The sequence below is a fragment of the Ahaetulla prasina genome, chromosome 1, assembly GCF_028640845.1.
Source record: "Ahaetulla prasina isolate Xishuangbanna chromosome 1, ASM2864084v1, whole genome shotgun sequence".
In the NCBI taxonomy this organism is placed as follows: Eukaryota; Metazoa; Chordata; class Lepidosauria; order Squamata; family Colubridae; genus Ahaetulla; species Ahaetulla prasina.
Window position 1 is genome coordinate 337809565 of NC_080539.1, and position 13071 is coordinate 337822635.

Genomic DNA, 13071 nt, shown 5'->3' on the forward strand with positions numbered 1-13071 from the left:
ACAGATACACATACAGAGCAGATTTTAGGCTAAAGCTGGGGAGACATTGACCTAGGACGCTAATATTTAGGAGACACCAGCATCACCTCCCTTCCAAATCATTCTAAAATAATTGCTACCAACCTGCCTTCCATTGAGGACCTGTATACTGCATGAATCAAGAAGAGGGCCGTGAAAATATTTGCAGATCCCTCACATCCTGGACATAAACTGTTTCAACTCCTACCCTCAAAATGACGCTATGGAGCACTGCACACCAGAACAACTAGACACAAGAACAGTTTTTTCCCGAAGGCCATCACTCTGCTAAACAAATAATTCCCTCAACCCTGTCAAACTATTTACTGAATCTGCACTACTATTAATCTTCTCATCGTTCCCATCACCAATCTCTTTCCACTTATGACTGTATGACTATAACTTTTGCTGGCAATCCTTATGATTTATATTGATATATTGACCATCATTTGTGTTGTAAATGTTGTACCTTGATGAAGGTATCTTTTCTTTTATGTACACTGAGAGCATATGCACCAAGACAAATTCCTTGTGTGTCCAATCACACTTGGCCAATAAAAATTCTATTCTATTCTATTCTATTCTATTCTATTCTATTCTATTCTATTCTATTCTATTCTATTCTAAAAGTGCAAATCTTTGCATTAATGGAAGATGGCACTAAATATGGTCTTAGGGTGCAATATACTTTTAAGTTGATATTTGTGTGTGTGTTTGTTTTGTGTATGTGAGACAGAGAGAAAGAGAAAAGGGGAGGGAGAGAGAAAGAGAGAGAGGGAGAGAGAGAGGGGCAGAGGCAGAGAGATAAGCCAAAAGCCTCAGGGTCCTATACTGTACATTATGGAGTTAATTTAGTTCATGAGTCCTGGTAAATTTCATGCATGGCATTAATGTGACTCCTGAGTTATAGCCAACACTGTGTAATACATGGATTATTTACTTAGGGTGGCCAGTCATTAAAATTTGTCCAGAAGAATGTCCTAGTATCCATCCATCCTTCTATCCATCCATCCATCCATCTCAAGCTACAAAAAAGCAATCTCGTCCTGAATGAAAATCTAAGCCTTGGCTGGACCTACTATGATGACACAGAATGTACTGTGGGTGGTGATGCATTGTGGGTGGGGAATAACAAATGCTTCTTGGCTGTAAGGAAATCCCTGTATCTGAAAACCCAAGCATTCAGAATGTGAAACATCACATGTACCGTAGTTACATGAAGTGTAGCAGAATATGTGCTACAATTCACTGAAGGGTTATTTTTGGAATTATTTCATTATGTTAAAAAACTCTTAGTGTTTAGGAGTTTCCAACAGACGATCACATAACCATTAAAATAAGTGAAAGCTATCCAGCCATTTTTCTTAATTTCACTCTTGTATTTTGTTCTTCTATATTAGTTAAAACTTTTCCTTTTGATTCTCATTTGTTTAAGTTAAGCTGAGCTCTATAAACAAAGTTTAAGCACTTGACAGAAACTCTAGCTTAAGGAACTGGCTCTATCGGTGATTTGCTTTCTTTTTCTGCAAAGAAAAAACAAAGTGACCCTAGAAGAACCAATACTCTATGAATGATGAATGGATAATATACACTGCTCAAAAAAAGTAAAGGGAATACCTACCCAACACAATGTACTGTATTTAATAAGACTATTTCATTCCTTCAGATCTAGGATGTCTTACAGTATTTTTGTGTTCCCTTTATTGTTTATTTTATTTGTTTTTTATACTGTAAGACATCCTAGATCTGAAGGAATGAAATATTCTTATTAAATACAGTACATTGTGTTGGGTTCCCTTTATTTTTTTGAGCAGTATATATATACATATATATATGAACTGCAAATATATTTTTTTCTTTTATCGTCCAACTGCTGTATGAGCTCAGTGAGAGTAGAAGCTTGTGACTGGTCTCAGTGAAGCTTTGTGAGTCTATATGAATTTGAACCCAAGCCTCTGTAACCAAAATTCAATGTATTACCTAAACATAATGTTTGTTCATGTGGATCATACATTGCACTCACTTGCCTGAGTCATGCTATGACAGGCTCTCAAAAAGCACTGGACAGATGGTAAAAGGAAGCACAAGCCATGACAATTAGCAGCAGATCGACCAATTACTGACCCAAAGAATGGAAACACTTTGCTGAAGAGAACAAATTTTAAAAGTCAGAGAAAACATTAGCCCAGACACAAAGCAAAGGAAATGGATAATCATGGGTAGACATCTTACACACTGTGATATTTTGTTCTAATGTCCTGCAATAATTTCTGCCTTTCTGACAGTACAAGGGATAAAGACAAGCAAATGATATGAATCACAAATTTTACTGCACTTGTATAGCATGCAGCAAATTTAGAAATTTTATTACAGATTGGTACCTATTCCAGATTTTGGATGGGAAACGATGCCTTTAGCATAACCTTTCATATAGCCTTGATCCTCCTAGTACTAGCTTATCTCTTACCAATGAAAAAGATGGCCAGAAAGCAAAAAATAGGAGTGTTTTTGCTACAACCATTCTCCAACACATCCATCTATATCAGGGGAGCAATGTCTTTTCCGATATGTTCCTCCTATAAAATCTTAGTGGGTATCTGATCAGGCCATTCTATGAGTCCAGTTTATTCTGGCAAATCACTGTTTTGCATTAGATAATCTTAAGCAAGTGGATAAAAATCTATTTCAGTCTAGCTATACTTATTTGTGGGAAAACTAGCTGTTTTCTAAAATGTAAAGAATAATAATAATAATAATAATAATAATAATAATAATAATAATAATAATAATAATAATAATAATAATAATAATAATAATATCAGAGTTGGAAGGGACCTTGGAGGTCTTCTAGTCCAACTTCCTACCAAGGCAGGAAACCCTACACCATTTCAGACAAATGGCTATCCAACATTTTCTTAAAAATTTCCAGTGTTGGAGCATTTACAACTTTTGCAGGCAAGTTGTTCCACTGATTAATTGTTCTAACTGTCAGGAAATTTCTCCTTAGTAATAATAATAATAATAATAATAATAATAATAATAATAATAATAATAATAGTAATAGTAATAGTAATAGTAATAATAGTCTAAATCCAGTCCACTTCTACAGGGCACTCATTCAAACATTGATCTGTTAATTTAGGGTTTAAAAATAAAATTTAAAAACAGCATATATCATAGCTTCTGTAAAGTAATGTATTTTTACACTTCACTAAAATAAATTATTTTGTGTAGTCCAATTCTCCAATCTATTCAGTAAATAAAACAATTCTACTACACTTTTGCGATATTAGATTTACTACGTTTGACCAAAAGACTTTCTTTCCTATGCTGACAAGATAATTTTTTAATTGATTGTGCTGACACATTTACATTAACTTTTCAACCAGTAGCTTTGATTTTTGTGTGTGTGTGAAGTAATTCACATTGTCCTACTAAGTCTCTGCTGATGATTTACATGGTAAAAAGATGTAGGTAGTAGCTTGTTAGGATATACTAGAACTGAATTCCAGTAACAATTGAAAGCTAGCTGAGTGTAAAGATAATAAATGTGGTATATAAATTACTTGAATGAATGGAATAAATTATTTAATTTTAGCCTGAACAGAATAAACATTATAATATTTTCTGAATTTGGTAGATGTTATTTTCCATGACTGGTCTGATCCTTCAGATTCTTAGAATCAATAATGATTTAAAATAGACTTCTAGATGTTAATATTATCATATAATTAGCATATAAAAGCAGTGTAAATTGCTTTCAAGGATTACAGACCACACATGTTGCTTGGTTACTGTTTTTATGTCCAATGTGTTTGTGAAACAGGCATGTATCTGTTAGCCACCATGCAACCTTTGAAGTAAGACCTTTTAAAATATTCATTTCAACTCAACCTCTGTAATGGCAAACAGAAGGGGAGAGTAATGACTTGGATGGTGATCAAAAGTGAGCCACTGGCCTATTAACAAAGAAAGCTGCCTTACTTAGGAGAATCTCAATGTTTGCAGAAATATAGAAAATCTATATTAGCAGGTGAGAACACTTGCATGACCTTGGCTGGCCCATAAGCTACGCTGATCTAGTCTTGTTTAATATTTGGATTGGGGAATGCCTGGAAACCGCAAATCTGTGGATTAAATGGGATCAAAAGAAAAAAAAATGAAAAATATCCTGGAAGAAGACAAGACAAACCATTTCCACAAACGCAAAAATACTGCCAAAAATACAGCATAGATTTGATCACTAGGAGTCAAGTTCAGCTTGTAGGCATCTTTCCTTTTTGCACATTCTCACTAACTTTGCAACTCTTAACTTTTTGCAGAAGCTTCACACTGCTACATAAATGCCCATTTCGTTGTACTCTGTCTTCCAGGTCTGCCTGACTGATAATCCCTATAGCATGACAAAAGAAAGGAAGAAAAACAAAAGAAAACAATGCTTCATCCCATTCCTTGGTGCCGTATTTGCTGTTCATGATGAAAATCCCAATCAGCTCTAAAATGGTGAGGAACAGCCAAGCTGGAGCAGAGCAAGGAAAACATCAGTTCTACCATAACACAGGAATACTATCTTTTTAGAACAGGGGTCTCCAACCTTGGCAACTTTAAGACTTGTGGACATCAACTCCCAGAGATCCTCAGCCAGCTTTGTTCTGGGAGTTGAAGTCCACAAATCTTAAAGTTGCCAAGGTTGGAGACCCCTGTTTTAGAAGAAACCTGAGTCTTAAGTCAAATTATTTCTAACTACATATGGATATATTTTAGAGAGAAGTTGTTACTTCTAATGCTTGTAATAAGGTGTCACAGACAGAATTTCCTCCTCGTGACTTGTTCAGTGCCAACATCATCATCAAATTTATGCAATAAACAGTGGTGAAAAAAGAAACGCAGATTTTTCCAAAAGAAAAGAAAAGGAAGCAGCAGCATCCTAATTAACAGATTAACAGAGTTGGAAGAGACTTTGTATGTCATCTACTCCAGGGCTCTCCAACCTTGGCAACTTTAAGACTTGTGGACTTCAACTCCCAGAATTCCTCAGCCAGCAATGCAAAGCAAAGTCCACGAGTCTTAAAGTTGGCATGGTTGGAGTCTCCTGATCTAGACCAACCTCCCTGCCCATGCAGGAGACTCTACACTATTTCTGACAAATGTCAGTCCAATATCTTCTTGAAAGCCTCCAGTGATGAAGCTCCCACAACTTCCAAAGGCAAGCTGTTCCACTGATTGATTGGTATTTAGAATTGATATTCTCTGAGCGTAAAGACAAAATTGATTTTCAGTCACCCAAGTCATAGTTGTTTCAAATGTGCTTTTTTTCTTCTTCCAAAGGCAACTGGATTTGTGGTCCGTCCCCCGCCCCCCGCCTTTCTTCCCCAGTTGCCTTTTGAAGAAAAGAAAAGCACTTTGAGATTTATATGTGGGTGTTTCACTTCAATTATAACTGAAACATACATTGGCCCTGCAAACACATACCCAGAGTAGAATTTGTCAACCTTTCTGTTCATTCATCTTCTGCCCCCAGAAGTTCTAGCGGAGGACACCTCTGAGAGGTTTCCAGTCCTTGCTATCAAAGATTGATAGCAGAGAAAAAAAATATGCAAAATATGAGGGAATCCAGAGGCAGAAGGGCAGTTTAGGATTTAGGAGCTTGGTAGCATGAGTCATCATTGCTAACTTTAGAAAACGTCATCCAGAGGGAGAGGAAATGTGACAGATGCAAAAGCAAACAAGGGATTAATTTTAAATAACATTTTTGTTCTATAGGAAGTTTGGCTTGTTTTAATTCATGATTATATTCTCTAATGTACTACAGTGGTAAGAACTGCTATAATGTCATGATATCATTGACCAGTTTTATAAAGCTGCTGCTTTTGTTGTTGATAGATGAAGCAAGTTTGCCTTTGATACACATATTATGTTATTTAGTGGCTTCTGGCAAGGTGGACAGCATGTTCCAAAGTCTTTTCCAAGCCAGCAGCTTTTGTTTGTTACATTCCAGATGTCAGCATAGATGGATGTCATCCTGTAAGGATGTACAGTCAAACTGGGAGGGATGTGACTGGCAAGAGCATTGACAGATTTATTAATAAAGGAGTTTTGTTATGTTACAAAGTTATAGCATGTATTCTATTATAGGAGCATGAATAGATTATCTAATCAGCGGCTCCTACTGTTGTTTTGACATGAGAAGAAGGGACCAGAGAGTTTGCAGCTGATCTATGCTTCTGGCAGCAAACATGTGACTAAAGTTCTCCACCATTCTTCTTCCATTGCAAAATGATAGGCTGAGATGATGATTTACATGGTGAAAGCTGGGGACATGAGGCCCCATCCAGCTGAATAACGGTTTTCATTTCAGCTACATCTTCTCTGCAGCACTCACACTGAGAATCTCAAAAAGCTATTGGCTACATCAAATGGGGATTTTGTTTTTTTATTACTTGACCATGATGATTGGGATTTGGGGCAGAATACAGTTTAAGGTAGAGGAAATCATTCGACAAGGGAATTTGTTCACAAAGAAAGAGGTACTCTTGATCGATTCTTTGAAGTCACAAAATAGGAGCCCAGAAGGCCTTTGAAAGCAGCAGTATGAAACCATTCAAGCAGATATGGTTGCTTTATGAGGGATTCCATTTGAGAAATATTTCCAAAAGAATACAGATGTAATCAATTAGACATAATAGCAATAGCACTTTGACTTATATAATGCTTTGCAGTGCTTTACAGCTCTCCCTAAGCAGTTTACAGAGTCAGCATATTGCCCCCAACAATCTGGGTCCTCATTTTACCCACCTTAGGGTAAAATAAAAGGCTGAGTCAATCTTGACTGGTGAGAATCGAACTGCCAAATTGCAGGCAGACAGCAGGCAGTAGAAGTAGCCTGCAGTACTGCACTCTACTGCACCACCGTGGCTCATAATAAGGGGGAGCAGAAGAAAAGTGTTGATTATTGTGGTGGTGGTGGCAGAGGGCTAACTGGGGTGAGGTAGTAGTGGGGCTGCTCATCTATTAAACTGACTTTTCTTACACTAAATAAATTAAACGCAATTCCTCTATTCATATAATGACATTTTAAGTTTTCCCCCTTTTCTCTGTCTCCCTTTTTCCCTTTTGCTTCTATCCTACATTAATGCCACCCCCGTGCAAAAATGTGAATTTGAATTTGTTCAAACATTGCAGCCATAAAGTATGAAACAAAGAAGAGCAATAGCAATAGCACTTAGATTTATATGCATGCATGCATAAGAGCACCAACGTGCCTACCATCCCTTTAATGTTCTCTTTAATTGTATTCATTTTATGTATTCAGTTCATGCTTATACTTATATATATTATCTAATATGTACTCAACCAAAAAAAAATATTAGAATTTTATTGGCCAAGTGTGATTGGACACACAAGGAATTTGTCTTGGTGCATATGCTCTCATGAATGAATGAATGAATGAATGAATTGTCTTGGTGCATATGCTCTCATGAATGAATGAATGAATGAATGAATGAATGAATGAATGAATGAATGAATACTGCTTCACAGTGCTTTATAACCCTCTCTAAGCAGTTTACAGAGTCAGCATATTGCCCCCAACAATCTGGGTCCTCATTTTACTGATCTCGGAAGGATGGAAGGCTTGTAATCTTGAAATTACAAAATACAATACAAAACATTGTATTCCTAATGGACCATAACGAAGCTTAGCCAATTCATTAAGGACTGGACAATTTTCAGGGCTGTATGGTATTGGATCAGGTAATAGACCTGACAATCTGTTACCAAAATTTGGCTGGGTGGAGTCAACAATACCTTGTAAAATTGCCCAGCCCAATTTTAGGTTCTTCAACAAATTTAACACCAGAAAAGGTGTGTTGGCTTGTATTGTTATTCAGCAGCATTGTTTAGGATGATCAACTCATAATTAAGTTAACATAGACATCTATCTGGATGCTATGTCCATTGTGCTCTGATTTACTGAAGCCTTGAGTCTGATGTATCATTTTGCCACAGCACCTGGGACTTCTTTTAGCTTGTGAATAGGACAGTATTTCTCAACCATGGCAACTTAAAGATGCTGGCTGGGGAATTCTGGTAGTAGAAGTCATTATTAACTTTATTAATATCATTAAGCTGCCAAAGTTGAGAAACATGGGATAGGGTATAGTCTAGAACATCATCAATCAACTGTTTGTTGTATCCCTGCATAACCTAGCTTTATGGAAAGTAGGTGGATCAGCAATCATTTGGATCTGGGAGACTGTTAATGAATTTGTGGGGTAGAAGTTATTCCACACAGTAAGACTGCCAAAGAAGGCTGTGGTCTATGCTGAAAAGATGTCCTTGGATCCAGCAGTTTTATATAACTGTCAATCAGTTTCTAATCTCTTTTTTATAGAAGGTTGTTGAGATAATACGGGCAGATGTAAAAGAAGCAGATTGTTTGGATAGTTTTTAAATAGAGTTGAGGCCTGAGTATAGGACAAAGATGGCAGGGGATCTTTCTTAGATGATTTATATCGAGATTTAGATCCTGATAGCATACCACCTCTTGCACCTGCTGGACATCTTAGTGGTTTTCAATACCACCAAGAACAATATCTTACAGGACAGCCTGCAGAGATTAGGAATTGGATCAGTGAATAGCACATTAAAAAACAGGCAGAATTTTGATTGCACCATTGTGGCTGCCATCTTGACTTTTTTTACCACATCTGTGGCAACCGTCTTCTGCTTAAATAAATACAGTAAAATATACATTTACTATAATGTGTTGCCTCATAACACATAGAGTGTTATGTCTTTGTATTTGCTTTTGTATCTTAAGCACATAGCCATACTGAATGGGGCACTGTACAAATACTGTGAGATTTTCTCTCCAGTTTCTTCTAATAGAATAGAATAGAATAGAATAGAATTTTATTGGCCAAGTGTGATTGGACACACAAGGAATTTGTCTTGGTGCATATGCTCTCAGTGTACATAAAAGAAAAGATACGTTCATCAAGGTACAACATTTACAACACAATTGATGATCAATATATCAATATAAATCATAAGGATTGCCAGCAACAAGTTATAGTCATACAGTCATAAGTGGAAAGAGATTGGTGATGGGAACTATGAAACGATTAATAGTAGTGCAGATTCAGTAAATAGTCTGACAGTGTTGAGGGAATTATTTGTTTAGCAGAGTGATGGCCTTCGGGAAAAAACTGTTCTTGTGTCTAGTTGTTCTGGTGTGCAGTGCTCTATAGCGTCGTTTTGAGGGTAGGAGTTGAAACAGTTTATGTCCAGGATGCGAGGGATCTGCAAATATTTTCACGGCTCTCTTCTTGATTCGTGCAGTATACTCCTGAAAGAAATCAGACCTCCCCTCCTCACCAGATAAAGCTTTGACTTCTTAATATGCATGGCTTCTTCATAATATAAACAATTTTTTTATCAAGATCATTATTGTATTTAATAATGAACTGTTTTTAAAAAAGGCCATATGGTTTCAATATAGCTTGAAAAAAATGTATTAGAACTGGAGAAATACTGCAGCAGTGGCCCATTAATGCATTAATTGATTCATGCTGAAAATGTCTTGACAAAAAAGAGTGAGAAAGAGAAGGAACTGCTGCATTATGAGTCATTAAAGTCATTTTTTATTATTTCCAAGACAGTTTGTATAGTTTGTGTTAGATTCGGGCAATAACGAGGCAGATGAGTAACAACAGCTCTTTAGTTTATAGTGAACCCAGCAGCGAACAACAGACAAACCCCTCTTTATATACAGTTCAGTCGGAGGCAACAGCCAATCAGCAACGTGCTATTTCCCGCTCTAATTTCCCTCCAAAACTCTTAAAGATACATTACACTCCTTCCCTCCCAGAAAACATTTTACCCCTATTTACATGAAATTAGCATCTTATTTCTCTACGTAGTCACGCAAGTAGACTGGGCGTCTCCTAACTCTTTCGGACCTGCGCAATTCATTCTCTGGGAGTGAGTCGAGCTGGCCGGAGGGACTGTTTGTTCCTCTCAGCTCCTCCTCTAGGCCATCCGGCCCTGGATTATTTGCAGAATCGTTCCTGCTCTCTTCAGGAGGGACCGGTTGGTGTCGCTGGACCTCATCGCACTCAGATAAGTCCCGCGTTTGCCCCGGGTTTGAGTCAGCTGTGGATTCAAACATTGGATAGTCAGGGCCTGTTTCTGGACTTGTGATTGTTCTTTTTCTTAATTGATCTATGTGGCGCTTCCACACCCGGCCATCCTCTATCTCTACCCGATACGATTTGGGTCCGGTTGTTTCAAGGATTGTCCCCTTTACCCAATTTGTGCCTTCTCCGTAATTGTTTGCCCATACTGGACTTCCCACTGTCATTTCTCTTGTTTTACCGTTTGTTCCTTTGTACCCATCTGGTGTGTAGTTTGGGTTTAACCGGTCTAATGGGCACCTAAGCTTCCTGCCCATCAGTAACTCTGCCGGGCTGCGGCCAGTTGCTACACAGGGGGTTCTGTGTTGCACTGCTAGGAAGGTGTCAATTTTTAATTGCCAATCGCCTGGCCTGATTCGGGACAATGCTTCCTTTGCACTTCGTACGAAACGTTCTGCAAGGCCGTTCGTCGCAGGGTGGAACGGCGCCGAGAGGACATGCCTGATGCCCTCTTCTGCCAAGTACCCTTCAAAGAGGGTTGCTGTGAATTGAGGGCCGTTGTCGGAGACTAGGGTGTCTGGTAACCCGTGGGTTACAAATAGGCGCCGCAGGACTGGAATTACGGCCTCGGCTGTCATGGATCTCATAAGAATGATTTCCAGCCATTTGGAATAGGCATCGACTACCACTAGGAATGTTTGCCCATGGAAGGGCCCGGCAAAATCGATGTGGATCCTAGACCATGGGCCCTGGGGTCTCTCCCACTCCCGAGTTGGGGCCGTTGGTGGTAGTGGTCTGGACTCCTGGCAGGCTTGGCATTTTCCTACCCTGTCACTAATCTCCTTGTCCATCAAAGGCCACCACACATAGCTCCTTGCTAAACCCTTCATTCTCACTATCCCAGGGTGGCCCTCATGCAGGAGTTCCAAAACTTTTTTCCGCAATTTCTCCAGGATTACCACTCTATCCCCCCAGAGCAGACACCCTCCTTGAGCCGACAATTCCCCGCGTTTTTTTACATATTCCTTAAACCGCTCGCCCGGCGCAGCGGGCCATCCTCTTTGCACCCAACCCATTACAGTTCTTATTGTAATGTCCTTGTAAGAAGCCCGAGCCACCTCCTTGGAAGTGACTGGACCCGAGTCCAAAGAGTCAATTAGCAGGACGGGTGCGCCCGGAGTGGGGTCTTCGATAGTCTCTGGTAGTGGGCATCTGCTCAAAGCGTCTGCATGCCCTAACTCTTTTCCTGGCCGATGCAACAATTTGTACGAATACGCAGCCAGAAAGATAGTCCATCGGGTCAGTCTAGGCGAAAGTGCCACGGGCGTTGGGCGGTCGCCTGCCAACAGGCCCAGTAGGGGTCTATGGTCTGTGACTATTTCGAAATCACGGCCAAATACATATTCATGGAACTTCTTTACCCCGGAAACTATGGCCAAGGCTTCTCTATCAAGCTGACTATAGTTTCTTTCAGCCGATGACATTGTTCGGGAGTAAAATGCTATAGGGGCTTCTGTGCCATTTGGCAACCTGTGGCTGAGCACAGCCCCCACCCCGTAGGGAGACGCATCACAAACTAACACCAATGGCAGCGTGCCATTGTATTGAATCAGTAAACTATCGCTAGACAGAAGGTTTTTTACTGCTTCGAATGCCCTAGCTTCCGCCTTTCCCCAAGACCACACAGCTGTCTTCGTTAGTAATTTGTGGAGCGGTTCGGCTATAGTCGCCTTATTTTTCAAAAATACCGCGTAAAAGTTGACCAGACCTAAAAACGCCTGTAACTCCGTTTTGTTTTGGGGAGCTGGGGCTTTCCTGATTGCCCTAACCTTGCTCTCAGTGGGGTGGATTCCTTCCTTGTCTATCCGATAGCCTAGGAATTCCACGGATCCTACCCCTATCTGGCATTTATTCAGTTTGACTTTGAGACCGGCGGACCGGAAAATGCCCAGAACTTTTCTCAACCGTACCCCTAAGTCTTCTAGATTTTCGGCGGATACCAGTACGTCATCAAAGTATGGTATCACCCCTGGGAGTCCCTGCAATAGCTGCTCCATTAGGTTCTGAAATAACCCTGGAGCCACACTAACCCCAAACTGTAACCGGGTGCATTTAAAAGCACCCCTGTGCGTTACGATCGTTTGTGCTTCGGCCGTGTTGCTATCTACGGGTAACTGCTGATAGGCTTGGGCCAAATCTAGCTTGGCGAAGACCTGGCCGTGCCCCAAAGAGTGCAGTAAGTGTTGTACTACTGGGACGGGGTAGGCACTCTTCTGCAACGCTTTATTAAGCATTGCTTTGTAGTCAGCACAAATCCGGACCGACCCGTCCAGTTTGATCGGGGTGACTATGGGTGTCTCCCACTTTGCATGGTCAACTGGCACTAGTATTCCCTGGCTTACTAGTTTGTCCAGCTCCCGGTCAATTTTGGGCTTCAGGGCGAACAGGACCCTCCTAGCCTTTAACCGGATCGGGGCAACCTGTGGGTCAAGGTTAAAGGAGATCGGGGTCCCCTCGTACTTGCCCAAACAGTCTTTGAAGACGTCCCCGAACTCCTTCATTAGTGCGTCTTTTAGGTTGACGTCGTTTCGGAAGACTCCGGTCACTCCCATGCCCAATGCCCGGAACCAATCCAGTCCCAACAAGCTCGGCAAGGTTCCATCGACCACGGTGATGGGCAGGGTCTTGTTGTGTTGTCCATACTTGACTTGGACAGACGTTACCCCTCGGACGGGGATGCGATTTCCTTGGTAATCTTGTACCCGTAGTTTCTGTGGTTGCAGCTTGCGCTTTGCGACGGCTGGCAAACGTTTCACGAGAGTGTCCCAGGACATGATCGTGATCGATGAACCGGTGTCCACTTCCATTCGGCACGGCACCCCTTCAATGTGCGTTTTAGTAAAAATCTTTTTTTCAA

General features: G+C 40.2%; 1 long non-coding RNA gene across 6 annotated transcripts in view; it reads left to right on the forward strand.

The window, feature by feature from the left end:
• Positions 1-13071, forward strand: part of LOC131187920 (uncharacterized) — a 54339-nt gene that overhangs the window by 10476 nt on the left and 30792 nt on the right. For 4 of the 6 annotated variants that reach the window (XR_009152666.1, XR_009152665.1, XR_009152664.1 and 1 more), the window contains exon 3: positions 4392-4521. The exons of 1 other annotated variant lie outside the window; for it this stretch is intronic. This is a non-coding gene — a long non-coding RNA (uncharacterized LOC131187920). Of the gene's footprint in view, positions 1-4391; positions 6130-13071 lie in introns of those variants that run through there. One more of the 6 variants, XR_009152662.1, reaches the window with a different exon arrangement.